Source organism: Taudactylus pleione, unplaced genomic scaffold (genome assembly GCF_031769625.1).
Source record: "Taudactylus pleione unplaced genomic scaffold, aTauple2 ptg001279l, whole genome shotgun sequence".
Taxonomy (NCBI): domain Eukaryota; kingdom Metazoa; phylum Chordata; class Amphibia; order Anura; family Myobatrachidae; genus Taudactylus; species Taudactylus pleione.
The window spans coordinates 1,457,395-1,476,037 of NW_028285679.1; positions in this window are offsets into that span (position 1 = coordinate 1,457,395).

The following is an 18,643-nucleotide window of genomic DNA, read 5'->3' on the forward strand; positions in this document are numbered from 1 at the left end:
GTGCTTATATCATATAAATAATATCCGGGAGGTGCTTATATCACACAGACAATATCCGGGAGGTGCTTATATCATATAGATAATATCCGGGAGGTCCTTATATCATACAGATAATATCCGGGAGGTTCTTATATCATACAGATAATATCCGGGATGTTCTTATATCATACAGATAATATCCGGGAGGTGCTTATATCATACAGAATATATCCGGGAGGTGCTTATATCAGACAGATAATATCCGGGAGGTGCTTATATCATACAGATAATGGGCCTGATTCAGTGCCACTCGTAAGCGGCAGCTCGTTCGCTCCGAGCGATGTTTGCCCAACTGCGCATGCACACGGATCGTTATACGCATGTGCGAACCAGTCAGTGCGGCCGAAATTCTTGTGCTCGCAAAATAGCGAATGCCTGATAATTTGAGTGACAGGATGAGGCGTATGTGGGTGGTAACAGAGGAAGGTGCTTGAAGACGGGGAGTGGAGATCCGATCGCAGGCGTGCTTAAAGCTCAAAACGGGCGTTTTATGGGTGTGCATAATTAAAACAGCAGCGTCATTGACCACGTCACTGGGTTTTTTTAAGCCAGAACTGGTCGCAAAATTGTGGTAGCAAAAACCAACCACAAGAATAGCGAGCAGCTCATACCCTGTTCGATGTACTCGATTAATCTAATAAATAGCGGACATGACGTAGGATGCGAGCGGCCAGGGGGCGTAGTTTCCCAAAAAACGACCGCAAGTTTTCTTCGCTCGTTGAGACCTAGAGGCGTGAACAGACCGCAAACAGCGAACGGTTCATTTGAATAGCCACACCTATTTTCTGGACGAGCGAGCGCAAATAGCGACCGGCTCTGAATCGGGCCCAATATCCGGGAGGTGATTATATCATACAGATAAAATCCGGGAGGTGCTTATATCATACAGATAATATCCGACAGGTGCTTATATCATACAGATAATATCCGGGAGGTGCTTATATCATACAGAATATATCCGGGAGGTGCTTATAACACACAAATAATATCCGGGAGGTGATTATATCACACAGATAATATCCGGGAGGTGCTTATATCACACAGATAAAATCCGGGAGGTGCTTATATCATACAGATAATATCCGACACGTGCTTATATCATACAGATAATACCCGGGAGGTCCTTATATCACACAGATAATATCCGGGAGGTGCTTATATCACACAGATAATATCCGGGAGGTGCTTATATCATACAGATAATATCCGGAAGGGAGGTGCTCATATCACACAGATAATATCCGGGAGGTGCTCATATCACACAGATAATATCCGGGAGGTGCTCATTTCACACAGATAATATCCGGGAGGTACTCATATCACACAGATAATATCCGAGAGGTGCTCATATCACACAGATAATATCCGGGAGGTGGTCATATCACACAGATAATATCCGGGAAGTGCTCATTTCACACAGATAATATCCGGGAGGTGCTCATATCACACAGATAATATCCGGGAGGTGCTTATATCACACAGATAATATCCGGGAGGGGCTTATATCACACAGATAATATCCGGGAGGGGCTTATATCACACATATAATATCCGGGAGGTGCTTATATCATATAGATAATATCCTGGAGGTGCTTATATCATACAGTTAAAATCCAGGAGGTGATTATATCATACAGATAATATCCGGGAGGTGCTTATATCACACAGATAATATCCGACAGGTGCTTATATCACACAGATAATATCCGGGAGGTGCTTATATCACACAGAATATAACCGGGAGGTGCTTATATCACACAGATAATATCCGAGAGGTGCTTATATCACACAGATAATATCCGGGAGGTGCTTATATCACACAGATAATATCCGTGAGGTGCTCATATCACACAGATAATATCCGGGAGGTGCTCATATCACACAGATAATATCCGGGAGGTGCTCATATCACACAGATAATATCCGGGAGGTGCTCATATCACACAGATAATATGCGGGAGGTGCTCATTTCACACAGATAATATCCGGGAGGTGCTCATATCACACAGATAATATCCGGGAGGTGCTCATATCACACAGATAATATCCGGGAGGGGCTTATATCACACATATAATATCCGGGAGGGGCTTATATCATACAGATAATATCCTGGAGGTGCTTATATCATACAGATAATATCCGGGAGGTGATTATATCATACAGATAATATCCGGGAGGTACTTATATCATACAGATAATATCCGACAGGTGCTTATATCATACAGATAATATCCGGGAGGTGCTTATATCATACAGAATATATCCGGGAGGTGCTTATATCATACAGATAATATTCGGGAGGTGCTTATATCACACAGATAATATCCGGGAGGTGCTTATATCACACAGATAATATCCGGGAGCTGCTTATATCACACAGATAATATCGGGGAGGTGCTTATATCATACAGATAATATCCGGGAGGGGCTTATATCACACAGATAATATCCGGGAGGTGCTTATATCATACAGATAATATCCGACAGGTGCTTATATCATACAGATAATATCCGGGAGGTGCTTATATCATACAGAATATATATCGGGAGGTGCTTATATCATACAGATAATTTCCGGGAGGTGCTTATATCATACAGAATATATCCAGGAGGTGCTTATATCATACAGATAATATCCGGGAGGTGCTTATATCACACAGACAATATCCGGGAGGTGCTTATATCACACAGACAATATCCGTGAGGTGCTTATATCATATAAATAATATCCGGGAGGTGCTTATATCACACAGACAATATCCGGGAGGTGCTTATATCATATAGATAATATCCGGGAGGTCCTTATATCATACAGATAATATCCGGGAGGTTCTTATATCATACAGATAATATCCGGGAGGTTCTTATATCATACAGATAATATCCGGGAGGTGCTTATATCATACAGAATATATCCGGGAGGTGCTTATATCAGACAGATAATATCCGGGAGGTGCTTATATCATACAGATAATGGGCCTGATTCAGTGCCACTCGTAAGCGGCAGCTCGTTCGCTCCGAGCGATGTTTGCCCAACTGCGCATGCACACGGATCGTTATACGCATGCGCGAACCAGTCAGTGCGGCCGAAATTCTTGTGCTCGCAAAATAGCGAATGCCTGATAATTTGAGTGACAGGATGAGGCGTATGTGGGTGGTAACAGGGGAAGGTGCTTGAAGACGGGGAGTGGAGATCCGATCGCAGGCGTGCTTAAAGCTCAAAACGGGCGTTTTATGGGTGTGCATAATTAAAACAGCAGCGTCATTGACCACGTCACTGGGTTTTTTTAAGCCAGAACTGGTCGCAAAATTGTGGTAGCAAAAACCAACCACAAGAATAGCGAGCAGCTCATACCCTGTTCGATGTACTCGATTAATCTAATAAATAGCGGACATGACGTAGGATGCGAGCGGCCAGGGGGCGTAGTTTCCCAAAAAACGACCGCAAGTTTTCTTCGCTCGTTGAGACCTAGTGGCGTGAACAGACCGCAAACAGCGAACGGTTCATTTGAATAGCCACACCTATTTTCTGGACGAGCGAGCGCAAATAGCGACCGGCTCTGAATCGGGCCCAATATCCGGGAGGTGATTATATCATACAGATAAAATCCGGGAGGTGCTTATATCATACAGATAATATCCGACAGGTGCTTATATCATACAGATAATATCCGGGAGGTGCTTATATCATACAGAATATATCCGGGAGGTGCTTATAACACACAAATAATATCCGGGAGGTGATTATATCACACAGATAATATCCGGGAGGTGCTTATATCATACAGATAAAATCCGGGAGGTGCTTATATCATACAGATAATATCCGACACGTGCTTATATCATACAGATAATACCCGGGAGGTCCTTATATCACACAGATAATATCCTGGAGGTGCTTATATCACACAGATAATATCCGGGAGGTGCTTATATCATACAGATAATATCCGGAAGGGAGGTGCTCATATCACACAGATAATATCCGGGAGGTGCTCATATCACACAGATAATATCCGGGAGGTGCTCATTTCACACAGATAATATCCGGGAGGTACTCATATCACACAGATAATATCCGGGAGGTGCTAATATCACACAGATAATATCCGGGAGGGGCTTATATCACACAGATAATATCCGGGAGGGGCTTATATCACACATATAATATCCGGGAGGTGCTTATATCATACAGATAATATCCGGGAGGTGCTTATATCACACAGATAATATCCGACAGGTGCTTATATCATACAGATAATATCCGGGAGGTGCTTATATCATACAGAATATATCCAGGAGGTGCTTATATCATACAGATAATATCCGGGAGGTGCTTATATCATACAGATAATATCCTGGAGGTGCTTATATCACACAGATAATATCCGGGAGGTGCTTATATCACACAGATAATATCGGGGAGGTGCTTATATCATACAGATAATATCCGGGAGGGGCTTATATCACAGATAATATCCGGGAGGTGCTTATATCACACAGATAATATCCGACAGGTGCTTATATCATACAGATAATATCCGGGAGGTGCTTATATCATACAGAATATATATCCGGGAGGTGCTTATATCATACAGATAATTTCCGGGAGGTGCTTATATCATACAGATAATATCCGGGAGGTTCTTATATCATACAGATAATATCCGGGAGGTGCTTATATCATACAGAATATATCCGGAAGGTGCTTATATCAGACAGATAATATCCGGGAGGTGCTTATATCATACAGATAATGGGCCTGATTCAGAGCCACTCGTAAGCGGCAGCTCGTTCGCTCCGAGCGATGTTTGCCCAACTGCGCATGCGCACGGATCGTTATACGCATGCGCGAACCAGTCAGTGCGGCCGAAATTCTTGTGCTCGCAAAATAGCGAATGCCTGATAATTTGAGTGACAGGATGAGGCGTATGTGGGTGGTAACAGGGGAAGGTGCTTGAAGACGGGGAGTGGAGATCCGATCGCAGGCGTGCTTAAAGGTCAAAACGGGCGTTTTATGGGTGTGCATAAATAAAACAGCAGCGTCATTGACCACGTCACTGGGTTTTTTTAAGCCAGAACTGGTCGCAAAATTGTGGTAGCAAAAACCAACCACAAGAATAGCGAGCAGCTCATACCCTGTTTGATGTACTCGATTAATCTAATAAATAGCGGACATGACGTAGGATGCGAGCGGCCAGGGGGCGTAGTTTCCCAAAAAACGACCGCAAGTTTTGTTTGCTAGTTCAGACCTAGAGGCGTGAACAGACCGCAAACAGCGAACGGTTCATTTGAATAGCCACCCCTATTTTCTGGACGAGCGAGCGCAAATAGCGACCGGCTCTGAATCAGGCCCAATATCCGGGAGGTGATTATATCATACAGATAAAATCCGGGAGGTGCTTATATCATACAGATAATATCCGACAGGTGCATATATCATACAGATAATATCCGGGAGGTGCTTATATCATACAGAATATATCCGGGAGGTGCTTATATCACACAAATAATATCCGGGAGGTGATTATATCACACAGATAATATCCGGGAGGTGCTTATATCACACAGATAAAATCCGGGAGGTGCTTATATCATACAGATAATATCCGACACGTGCTTATATCATACAGATAATATCCGGGAGGTGCTTATATCATACAGAATATATCCGGGAGGTGCTTATATCATACAGATAATATCCGGGAGGAGATTATATCACACAGATAATATCCGGGAGGTGCTTATATCACATAGATAATATCCGGGAGGTGCTTATATCACACAGAATATAACCGGGAGGTGCTTATATCACACAGATAATATCCGGGAGGTGCTTATATCACACAGATAATATCCGACAGGTGCTTATATCACACAGATAATATCCGGGAGGTGATTATATCACACAGAATATATCCGGGAGGTGCTTATATCACACAGATAATATCCGGGAGGTGCTTATATCACACAGAATATAACCGGGAGGTGCTTATATCACACAGATAATATCCGGGAGGTGCTTATATCACACAGATAATATCCGGGAGGTGATTATATCACACAGAATATAACCGGGAGGTGATTATATCATACAGATAATATCAGAGAGGTGCTTATATCATACAGATAATATCCGACAGGTGCTTATATCATACAGATAATATCCGAGAGGTGCTTATATCACACAGAATATATCCGGGAGGTGCTTATATCACACAGATAATATCCGGGAGGTGCTTATATCACACAGATAATATCCGGGAGGTGCTTATATCACACAGAATATAACCGGGAGGTGCTTATATCACACAGATAATATCCGGGAGGGGCTTATATCACACAGATAATATCCGGGAGGGGCTTATATCACACATATAATATCCGGGAGGTGCTTATATCATACAGATAATATCCTGGAGGTGCTTATTTCACACAGAATATAACCGGGAGGTGCTTATATCACACAGATAATATCTGGCAGATGCTTATATCACACAGATAATATCCGGGAGGTGCTTATATCACACAGATAATATCCGGGAGGTGCTTATATCACACAGATAATATCCGGGAGGTTCTTATATCATACAGATAATATCCGGGAGGGAGGTGCTTATATCACACAGATAATATCCGGGAGGGGCTTATATCACACAGATAATATCCAGGAGGTGCTCATATCACACAGATAATATCCGGGAGGTGCTCATATCACACAGATAATATCCGGGAGGTGCTCATTTCACAAAGATAATATCCGGGAGGTGCTCATATCACACAGATAATATCCGGGAGGGGCTTATATCACACAGATAATATCCGGGAGGGGCTTATATCACACATATAATATCCGGGAGGTGCTTATATCATACAGATAATATCCGACAGGTGCTTATATCATACAGATAATATCCGGGAGGTGATTATATCATACAGATAATATCCGGGAGGTACTTATATCATACAGATAATATCCGACAGGTGCTTATATCATACAGATAATATCCGGGAGGTGCTTATATCACACAGATAATATCCGGGAGGTGCTTATATCACACAGATAATATCCGGGAGGTGCTTATATCACACAGATAATATCGGGGAGGTGCTTATATCATACAGATAATATCCGGGAGGGGCTTATATCACGCAGATAATATCCGGGAGGTGCTTATATCATACAGATAATATCCGACAGGTGCTTATATCATACAGATAATATCCGGGAGGTGCTTATATCATACAGAATATATATCGGGAGGTGCTTATATCATACAGATAATTTCCGGGAGGTGCTTATATCATACAGAATATATCCAGGAGGTGCTTATATCATACAGATAATATCCGGGAGGTGCTTATATCACACAGACAATATCCGGGAGGTGCTTATATCATACAGATAATATCCGGGAGGTGCTTATATCACACAGACAATATCCGGGAGGTGCTTATATCACACAGAATATATCCGGGAGGTCCTTATATCATACAGATAATATCCGGGAGGTTCTTATATCATACAGATAATATCCGGGAGGTTCTTATATCATACAGATAATATCCGGGAGGTGCTTATATCACACAGAATATATCCGGGAGGTGCTTATATCACACAGATAATATCCGGGAGGTGCTTATATCACACAGACAATATCCGGGAGGTGCTTATATCACACAGAATATAACCGGGAGCTGCTTATATCACACAGATAATATCCGGGAGGTGCTCATATCACACAGATAATACCCGGGAGGTGCTCATATCACACAGATAATATCCGGGAGGTGCTCATATCACACAGATAATATCCGGGAGGTGCTCATATCACACAGATAATATCCGGGAGGTGCTCATATCACACAGATAATATCCGGGAGGTGCTCATATCACACAGATAATATCCGGGAGGTGCTCATATCACACAGATAATATCCAGGAGGTGCTCATATCACACAGATAATATCCGGGAGGGGCTTATATCACACATATAATATCCGGGAGGTGCTTATATCATACAGATAATATCCTGGAGGTGTTTATATCATACAGATAATATTCGGGAGGTGATTATATCATACAGATAATATCCGGGAGGTACTTATATCATACAGATAATATCCGACAGGTGCTTATATCATACAGATAATATCCGGGAGGTGCTTATATCATACAGAATATATCCGGGAGGTGCTTATATCATACAGATAATATCCGGGAGGTGCTTATATCACACAGATACTATCCTGGAGGTGCTTATATCACACAGATAATATCCGGGAGGTGCTTATATCACACAGATAATATCGGGGAGGTGCTTATATCATACAGATAATATCCGGGAGGGGCTTATATCACACAGATAATATCCGGGAGGTGCTTATATCATACAGATAATATCCGACAGGTGCTTATATCATACAGATAATATCCGGGAGGTGCTTATATCATACAGAATATATATAGGGAGGTGCTTATATCATACAGATAATTTCCGGGAGGTGCTTATATCATACAGAATATATCCAGGAGGTGCTTATATCATACAGATAATATCCGGGAGGTGCTTATATCACACAGACAATATCCGGGAGGTGCTTATATCACACAGACAATATCCGGGAGGTGCTTATATCATATAAATAATATCCGGGAGGTGCTTATATCACACAGACAATATCCGGGAGGTGCTTATATCATATAGATAAAATCCGGGAGGTCCTTATATCATACAGATAATATCCGGGAGGTTCTTATATCATACAGATAATATCCGGGAGGTTCTTATATCATACAGATAATATCCGGGAGGTGCTTATATCATACAGATAATATCCGGGAGGTGCTTATATTATACAGAATATATATCGGGAGGTGCTTATATCATACAGATAATTTCCGGGAGGTGCTTATATCATACAGAATATATCCAGGAGGTGCTTATATCATACAGATAATATCCGGGAGGTGCTTATATCACACAGACAATATCCGGGAGGTGCTTATATCACACAGACAATATCCGTGAGGTGCTTATATCATATAAATAATATCCGGGAGGTGCTTATATCACACAGACAATATCCGGGAGGTGCTTATATCATATAGATAATATCGGGGAGGTGCTTATATCATACAGATAATATCCGGGAGGGGCTTATATCACACAGATAATATCCGGGAGGTGCTTATATCATACAGATAATATCCGGGAGGTGCTTATATCATACAGAATATATATCCAGGAGGTGCTTATATCTGACAGATAATATCCGGGAGGTGCTTATATCATACAGATAATGGGCCTGATTCAGAGCAACTCGTAAGCGGCAGCTCGTTCGCTCCGAGCGATGTTTGCCCAACTGCGCATGCGCACGGATCGTTATACGCATGCGCGAACCAGTCAGTGCGGCCGAAATTCTTGTGCTCGCAAAATAGCGAATGGCTGATAATTTGAGTGACAGGATGAGGGGTATGTGGGTGGTAACAGGGGAAGGTGCTTGAAGACGGGGAGTGGAGATCCGATCGCAGGCGTGCTTAAAGGTCAAAACGGGCGTTTTATGGGTGTGCATAATTAAAACAGCAGCGTCATTGACCACGTCACTGGTTTTTTTTAAGCCAGAACTGGTCTCAAAATTGTGGTAGCAAAAACCAACCACAAGAATAGCGAGCAGCTCATACCCTGTTCGATGTACTCGATTAATCTAATAAATAGCGGACATGACGTAGGATGCGAGCGGCCAGGGGGCGTAGTTTCCCAAAAAACGACCGCAAGTTTTGTTCGCTCGTTCAGACCAAGAGGCGTGAACAGACCGCAAACAGCGAACGGTTCATTTGAATAGCCACCCCTATTTTCAGGACGAGCGAGCGCAAATAGCGACCGGCTCTGAATCAGGCCCAATATCCGGGAGGTGATTATATCATACAGATAAAATCCGGGAGGTGCTTATATCATACAGATAATATCCGACAGGTGCTTATATCATACAGATAATATCCGGGAGGTGCTTATATCATACAGAATATATCCGGGAGGTGCTTATAACACACAAATAATATCCGGGAGGTGATTATATCACACAGATAATATCCGGGAGGTGCTTATATCACACAGATAAAATCCGGGAGGTGCTTATATCATACAGATAATATCCGACACGTGCTTATATCATACAGATAATACCCGGGAGGTCCTTATATCACACAGATAATATCCGGGAGGTGCTTATATCACACAGATAATATCCGGGAGGTGCTTATATCATACAGATAATATCCGGAAGGGAGGTGCTCATATCACACAGATAATATCCGGGAGGTGCTCATATCACACAGATAATATCCGGGAGGTGCTCATTTCACACAGATAATATCCGGGAGGTACTCATATCACACAGATAATATCCGGGAGGTGCTAATATCACACAGATAATATCCGGGAGGGGCTTATATCACACAGATAATATCCGGGAGGGGCTTATATCACACATATAATATCCGGGAGGTGCTTATATCATACAGATAATATCCGGGAGGTGCTTATATCACACAGATATTATCCGACAGGTGCTTATATCATACAGATAATATCCGGGAGGTGCTTATATCATACAGAATATATCCGGGAGGTGCTTATATCATACAGATAATATCCGGGAGGTGCTTATATCATACAGATAATATCCTGGAGGTGCTTATATCACACAGATAATATCCGGGAGGTGCTTATATCACACAGATAATATCGGGGAGGTGCTTATATCATACAGATAATATCCGGGAGGGGCTTATATCACAGATAATATCCGGGAGGTGCTTATATCACACAGATAATATCCGACAGGTGCTTATATCATACAGATAATATCCGGGAGGTGCTTATATCATACAGAATATATATCCGGGAGGTGCTTATATCATACAGATAATTTCCGGGAGGTGCTTATATCATACAGATAATATCCGGGAGGTTCTTATATCATACAGATAATATCCGGGAGGTGCTTATATCATACAGAATATATTCGGAAGGTGCTTATATCAGACAGATAATATCCGGGAGGTGCTTATATCATACAGATAATGGGCCTGATTCAGAGCCACTCGTAAGCGGCAGCTCGTTCGCTCCGAGCGATGTTTGCCCAACTGCGCATGCGCACGGATCGTTATACGCATGCGCGAACCAGTCAGTGCGGCCGAAATTCTTGTGCTCGCAAAATAGCGAATGCCTGATAATTTGAGTGACAGGATGAGGCGTATGTGGGTGGTAACAGGGGAAGGTGCTTGAAGACGGGGAGTGGAGATCCGATCGCAGGCGTGCTTAAAGGTCAAAACGGGCGTTTTATGGGTGTGCATAATTAAAACAGCAGCGTCATTGACCACGTCACTGGGTTTTTTTAAGCCAGAACTGGTCGCAAAATTGTGGTAGCAAAAACCAACCACAAGAATAGCGAGCAGCTCATACCCTGTTTGATGTACTCGATTAATCTAATAAATAGCGGACATGACGTAGGATGCGAGCGGCCAGGGGGCGTAGTTTCCCAAAAAACGACAGCAAGTTTTGTTTGCTAGTTCAGACCTAGAGGCGTGAACAGACCGCAAACAGCGAACGGTTCATTTGAATAGCCACCCCTATTTTCTGGACGAGCGAGCGCAAATAGCGACCGGCTCTGAATCAGGCCCAATATCCGGGAGGTGATTATATCATACAGATAAAATCTGGGAGGTGCTTATATCATACAGATAATATCCGACAGGTGCATATATCATACAGATAATATCCGGGAGGTGCTTATATCATACAGAATATATCCGGGAGGTGCTTATATCACACAAATAATATCCGGGAGGTGATTATATCACACAGATAATATCCGGGAGGTGCTTATATCACACAGATAAAATCCGGGAGGTGCTTATATCATACAGATAATATCCGACACGTGCTTATATCATACAGATAATATCCGGGAGGTGCTTATATCATACAGAATATATCCGGGAGGTGCTTATATCATACAGATAATATCCGGGAGGAGATTATATCACACAGATAATATCCGGGAGGTGCTTATATCACATAGATAATATCCGGGAGGTGCTTATATCACACAGAATATAACCGGGAGGTGCTTATATCACACAGATAATATCCGGGAGGTGCTTATATCACACAGATAATATCCGACAGGTGCTTATATCACACAGATAATATCCGGGAGGTGATTATATCACACAGAATATATCCGGGAGGTGCTTATATCACACAGATAATATCCGGGAGGTGCTTATATCACAGATAATATCCGGGAGGTGCTTATATCACACAGAATATAACCGGGAGGTGCTTATATCACACAGATAATATCCGGGAGGTGCTTATATCACACAGATAATATCCGGGAGGTGATTATATCACACAGAATATAACCGGGAGGTGATTATATCATACAGATAATATCAGAGAGGTGCTTATATCATACAGATAATATCCGACAGGTGCTTATATCATACAGATAATATCCGAGAGGTGCTTATATCACACAGAATATATCCGGGAGGTGCTTATATCACACAGATAATATCCGGGAGGTGCTTATATCACACAGATAATATCCGGGAGGTGCTTATATCACACAGAATATAACCGGGAGGTGCTTATATCACACAGATAATATCCGGGAGGGGCTTATATCACACAGATAATATCCGGGAGGGGCTTATATCACACATATAATATCCGGGAGGTGCTTATATCATACAGATAATATCCTGGAGGTGCTTATATCACACAGAATATAACCGGGAGGTGCTTATATCACACAGATAATATCTGGCAGATGCTTATATCACACAGATAATATCCGGGAGGTGCTTATATCACACAGATAATATCCGGGAGGTGCTTATATCACACAGATAATATCCGGGAGGTTCTTATATCATACAGATAATATCCGGGAGGGAGGTGCTTATATCACACAGATAATATCCGGGAGGGGCTTATATCACACAGATAATATCCAGGAGGTGCTCATATCACACAGATAATATCCGGGAGGTGCTCATATCACACAGATAATATCCGGGAGGTGCTCATTTCACAAAGATAATATCCGGGAGGTGCTCATATCACACAGATAATATCCGGGAGGGGCTTATATCACACAGATAATATCCGGGAGGGGCTTATATCACACATATAATATCCGGGAGGTGCTTATATCATACAGATAATATCCGGGAGGTGATTATATCATACAGATAATATCCGGGAGGTACTTATATCATACAGATAATATCCGACAGGTGCTTATATCATACAGATAATATCCGGAAGGTGCTTATATCACACAGATAATATCCGGGAGGTGCTTATATCACACAGATAATATCCGGGAGGTGCTTATATCACACAGATAATATCGGGGAGGTGCTTATATCATACAGATAATATCCGGGAGGGGCTTATATCACGCAGATAATATCCGGGAGGTGCTTATATCATACAGATAATATCCGACAGGTGCTTATATCATACAGATAATATCCGGGAGGTGCTTATATCATACAGAATATATATCGGGAGGTGCTTATATCATACAGATAATTTCCGGGAGGTGCTTATATCATACAGAATATATCCAGGAGGTGCTTATATCATACAGATAATATCCGGGAGGTGCTTATATCACACAGACAATATCCGGGAGGTGCTTATATCATATAAATAATATCCGGGAGGTGCTTATATCACACAGACAATATCCGGGAGGTGCTTATATCATATAGATAATATCCGGGAGGTCCTTATATCATACAGATAATATCCGGGAGGTTCTTATATCATACAGATAATATCCGGGAGGTTCTTATATCATACAGATAATATCCGGGAGGTGCTTATATCACACAGAATATATCCGGGAGGTGCTTATATCACACAGATAATATCCGGGAGGTGCTTATATCACACAGACAATATCCGGGAGGTGCTTATATCACACAGAATATAACCGGGAGGTGCTTATATCACACAGACAATATCCGGGAGGTGCTCATATCACACAGATAATACCCGGGAGGTGCTCATATCACACAGATAATATCCGGGAGGTGCTCATATCACACAGATAATATCCGGGAGGTGCTCATATCACACAGATAATATCCGGGAGGTGCTCATATCACACAGATAATATCCGGGAGGTGCTCATATCACACAGATAATATCCGGGAGGTGCTCATATCACACAGATAATATCCGGGAGGTGCTCATATCACACAGATAATATCCGGGAGGGGCTTATATCACACATATAATATCCGGGAGGTGCTTATATCATACAGATAATATCCTGGAGGTGCTTATATCATACAGATAATATTCGGGAGGTGATTATATCATACAGATAATATCCGGGAGGTACTTATATCATACAGATAATATCCGACAGGTGCTTATATCATACAGATAATATCCGGGAGGTGCTTATATCATACAGAATATATCCGGGAGGTGCTTATATCATACAGATAATATCCGGGAGGTGCTTATATCACACAGATACTATCCTGGAGGTGCTTATATCACACAGATAATATCCGGGAGGTGCTTATATCACACAGATAATATCGGGGAGGTGCTTATATCATACAGATAATATCCGGGAGGGGCTTATATCACACAGATAATATCCGGGAGGTGCTTATATCATACAGATAATATCCGACAGGTGCTTATATCATACAGATAATATCCGGGAGGTGCTTATATCATACAGAATATATATAGGGAGGTGCTTATATCATACAGATAATTTCCGGGAGGTGCTTATATCATACAGAATATATCCAGGAGGTGCTTATATCATACAGATAATATCCGGGAGGTGCTTATATCACACAGACAATATCCGGGAGGTGCTTATATCACACAGACAATATCCGTGAGGTGCTTATATCATATAAATAATATCCGGGAGGTGCTTATATCACACAGACAATATCCGGGAGGTGCTTATATCATATAGATAAAATCCGGGAGGTCCTTATATCATACAGATAATATCCGGGAGGTTCTTATATCATACAGATAATATCCGGGAGGTTCTTATATCATACAGATAATATCCGGGAGGTGCTTATATCATACAGAATATATCCGGGAGGTGCTTATATCAGACAGATAATATCCGGGAGGTGCTTATATTATACAGAATATATATCGGGAGGTGCTTATATCATACAGATAATTTCCGGGAGGTGCTTATATCATACAGAATATATCCAGGAGGTGCTTATATCATACAGATAATATCCGGGAGGTGCTTATATCACACAGACAATATCCGGGAGGTGCTTATATCACACAGACAATATCTGTGAGGTGCTTATATCATATAAATAATATCCGGGAGGTGCTTATATCACACAGACAATATCCGGGAGGTGCTTATATCATATAGATAATATCGGGGAGGTGCTTATATCATACAGATAATATCCGGGAGGGGCTTATATCACACAGATAATATCCGGGAGGTGCTTATATCATACAGATAATATCCGGGAGGTGCTTATATCATACAGAATATATATCCAGGAGGTGCTTATATCTGACAGATAATATCCGGGAGGTGCTTATATCATACAGATAATGGGCCTGATTCAGAGCCACTCGTAAGCGGCAGCTCGTTCGCTCCGAGCGATGTTTGCCCAACTGCGCATGCGCACGGATCGTTATACGCATGCGCGAACCAGTCAGTGCGGCCGAAATTCTTGTGCTCGCAAAATAGCGAATGGCTGATAATTTGAGTGACAGGATGAGGGGTATGTGGGTGGTAACAGGGGAAGGTGCTTGAAGACGGGGAGTGGAGATCCGATCGCAGGCGTGCTTAAAGGTCAAAACGGGCGTTTTATGGGTGTGCATAATTAAAACAGCAGCGTCATTGACCACGTCACTGGTTTTTTTTAAGCCAGAACTGGTCTCAAAATTGTGGTAGCAAAAACCAACCACAAGAATAGCGAGCAGCTCATACACTGTTCGATGTACTCGATTAATCTAATAAATAGCGGACATGACGTAGGATGCGAGCGGCCAGGGGGCGTAGTTTCCCAAAAAACGACCGCAAGTTTTGTTCGCTCGTTCAGACCAAGAGGCGTGAACAGACCGCAAACAGCGAACGGTTCATTTGAATAGCCACCCCTATTTTCAGGACGAGCGAGCGCAAATAGCGACCGGCTCTGAATCAGGCACAATATCCGGGAGGTGATTATATCATACAGATAAAATCCGTGAGGTGCTTATATCATACAGATAATATCCGACAGGTGCTTATATCATACAGATAATATCCGGGAGGTGCTTATATCATACAGAATATATCCGGGAGGTGCTTATATCATACAGATAATATCCGGGAGGTGATTATATCACACAGATAATATCCGGGAGGTGCTTATATCACACAGATAATATCCGGGAGGTGCTTATATCACACAGAATATAACCGGGAGGTGCTTATATCACACAGATAATATCCGGGACGTGCTTATATCACACAGATAATATCCGACAGGTGCTTATATCATACAGATAATATCCGGGAGGTGCTTATATCACACAGATAATATCCGGGAGGTGCTTATATCACACAGAATATAACCGGGAGGTGCTTATATCACACAGATAATATCTGGCAGATGCTTATATCACACAGATAATATCCGGGAGGTGCTTATATCACACAGATAATATCCGGGAGGTGCTTATATCACACAGATAATATCCGGGAGGTTCTTATATCATACAGATAATATCCGGGAGGGAGGTGCTTATATCACACAGATAATATCCGGGAGGGGCTTATATCACACAGATAATATCCAGGAGGTGCTCATATCACACAGATAATATCCGGGAGGTGCTCATATCACACAGATAATATCCGGGAGGTGCTCATTTCACAAAGATAATATCCGGGAGGTGCTCATATCACACAGATAATATCCGGGAGGGGCTTATATCACACAGATAATATCCGGGAGGAGCTTATATCACACATATAATATCCGGGAGGTGCTTATATCATACAGATAATATCCTGGAGGTGCTTATATCATACAGATAATATCCGGGAGGTGATTATATCATACAGATAATATCCGGGAGGTACTTATATCATACAGATAATATCCGACAGGTGCTTATAACACACAGATAATATCCGGGAGGTGCTTATATCACACAGATAATATCCGGGAGGTGCTTATATCACACAGATAATATCCGGGAGGTGCTTATATCACACAGATAATATCGGGGAGGTGCTTATATCACACAGATAATATCCGGGAGGGGCTTATATCACGCAGATAATATCCGGGAGGTGCTTATATCATACAGATAATATCCGACAGGTGCTTATATCATACAGATAATATCCGGGAGGTGCTTATATCATACAGAATATATATCGGGAGGTGCTTATATCATACAGATAATTTCCGGGAGGTGCTTATATCATACAGAATATATCCAGGAGGTGCTTATATCATACAGATAATATCCGGGAGGTGCTTATATCACACAGACAATATCCGGGAGGTGCTTATATCATATAAATAATATCCGGAAGGTGCTTATATCACACAGACAATATCCGGGAGGTGCTTATATCATATAGATAATATCCGGGAGGTGCTTATATCACACAGAATATATCCGGGAGGTGCTTATATCACACAGATAATATCCGGGAGGTGCTTATATCACACAGATAATATCCGGGAGGTGCTTATATCACACAGAATATAACCGGGAGGTGCTTATATCACACAGATAATATCCGGGAGGTGCTTATATCACACAGATAATATCCGGGAGGTGCTCATATCACACAGATAATATCCGGGAGGTGCTCATATCACACAGATAATATCCGGGAGGTGCTCATATCACACAGATAATATCCGGGAGGTGCTCATATCACACAGATAATATCCGGGAGGTGCTCATATCACACAGATAATATCCGGGAGGTGCTCATATCACACAGATAATATCCGGGAGGGGCTTATATCACACAGATAATATCCGGGAGGTGCTTATATCATACAGATAATATCCTGGAGGTGCTTATAACATACAGATAATATTCGGGAGGTGATTATATCATACAGATAATATCCGGGAGGTACTTATATCATACAGATAATATCCGACAGGTGCTTATATCATACAGATAATATCCGGGAGGTGCTTATATCATACAGAATATATCCGGGAGGTGCTTATATCATACAGATAATATCCGGGAGGTGCTTATATCACACAGATACTATCCTGGAGGTGCTTATATCACACAGATAATATCCGGGAGGTGCTTATATCACACAGATAATATCGGGGAGGTGCTTATATCACACAGATAATATCCGGGAGGGGCTTATATCACACAGATAATATCCGGGAGGTGCTTATATCATAAAGATAATATCCGACAGGTGCTTATATCATACAGATAATATCCGGGAGGTGCTTATATCATACAGAATATATATAGGGAGGTGCTTATATCATACAGATAATTTCCGGG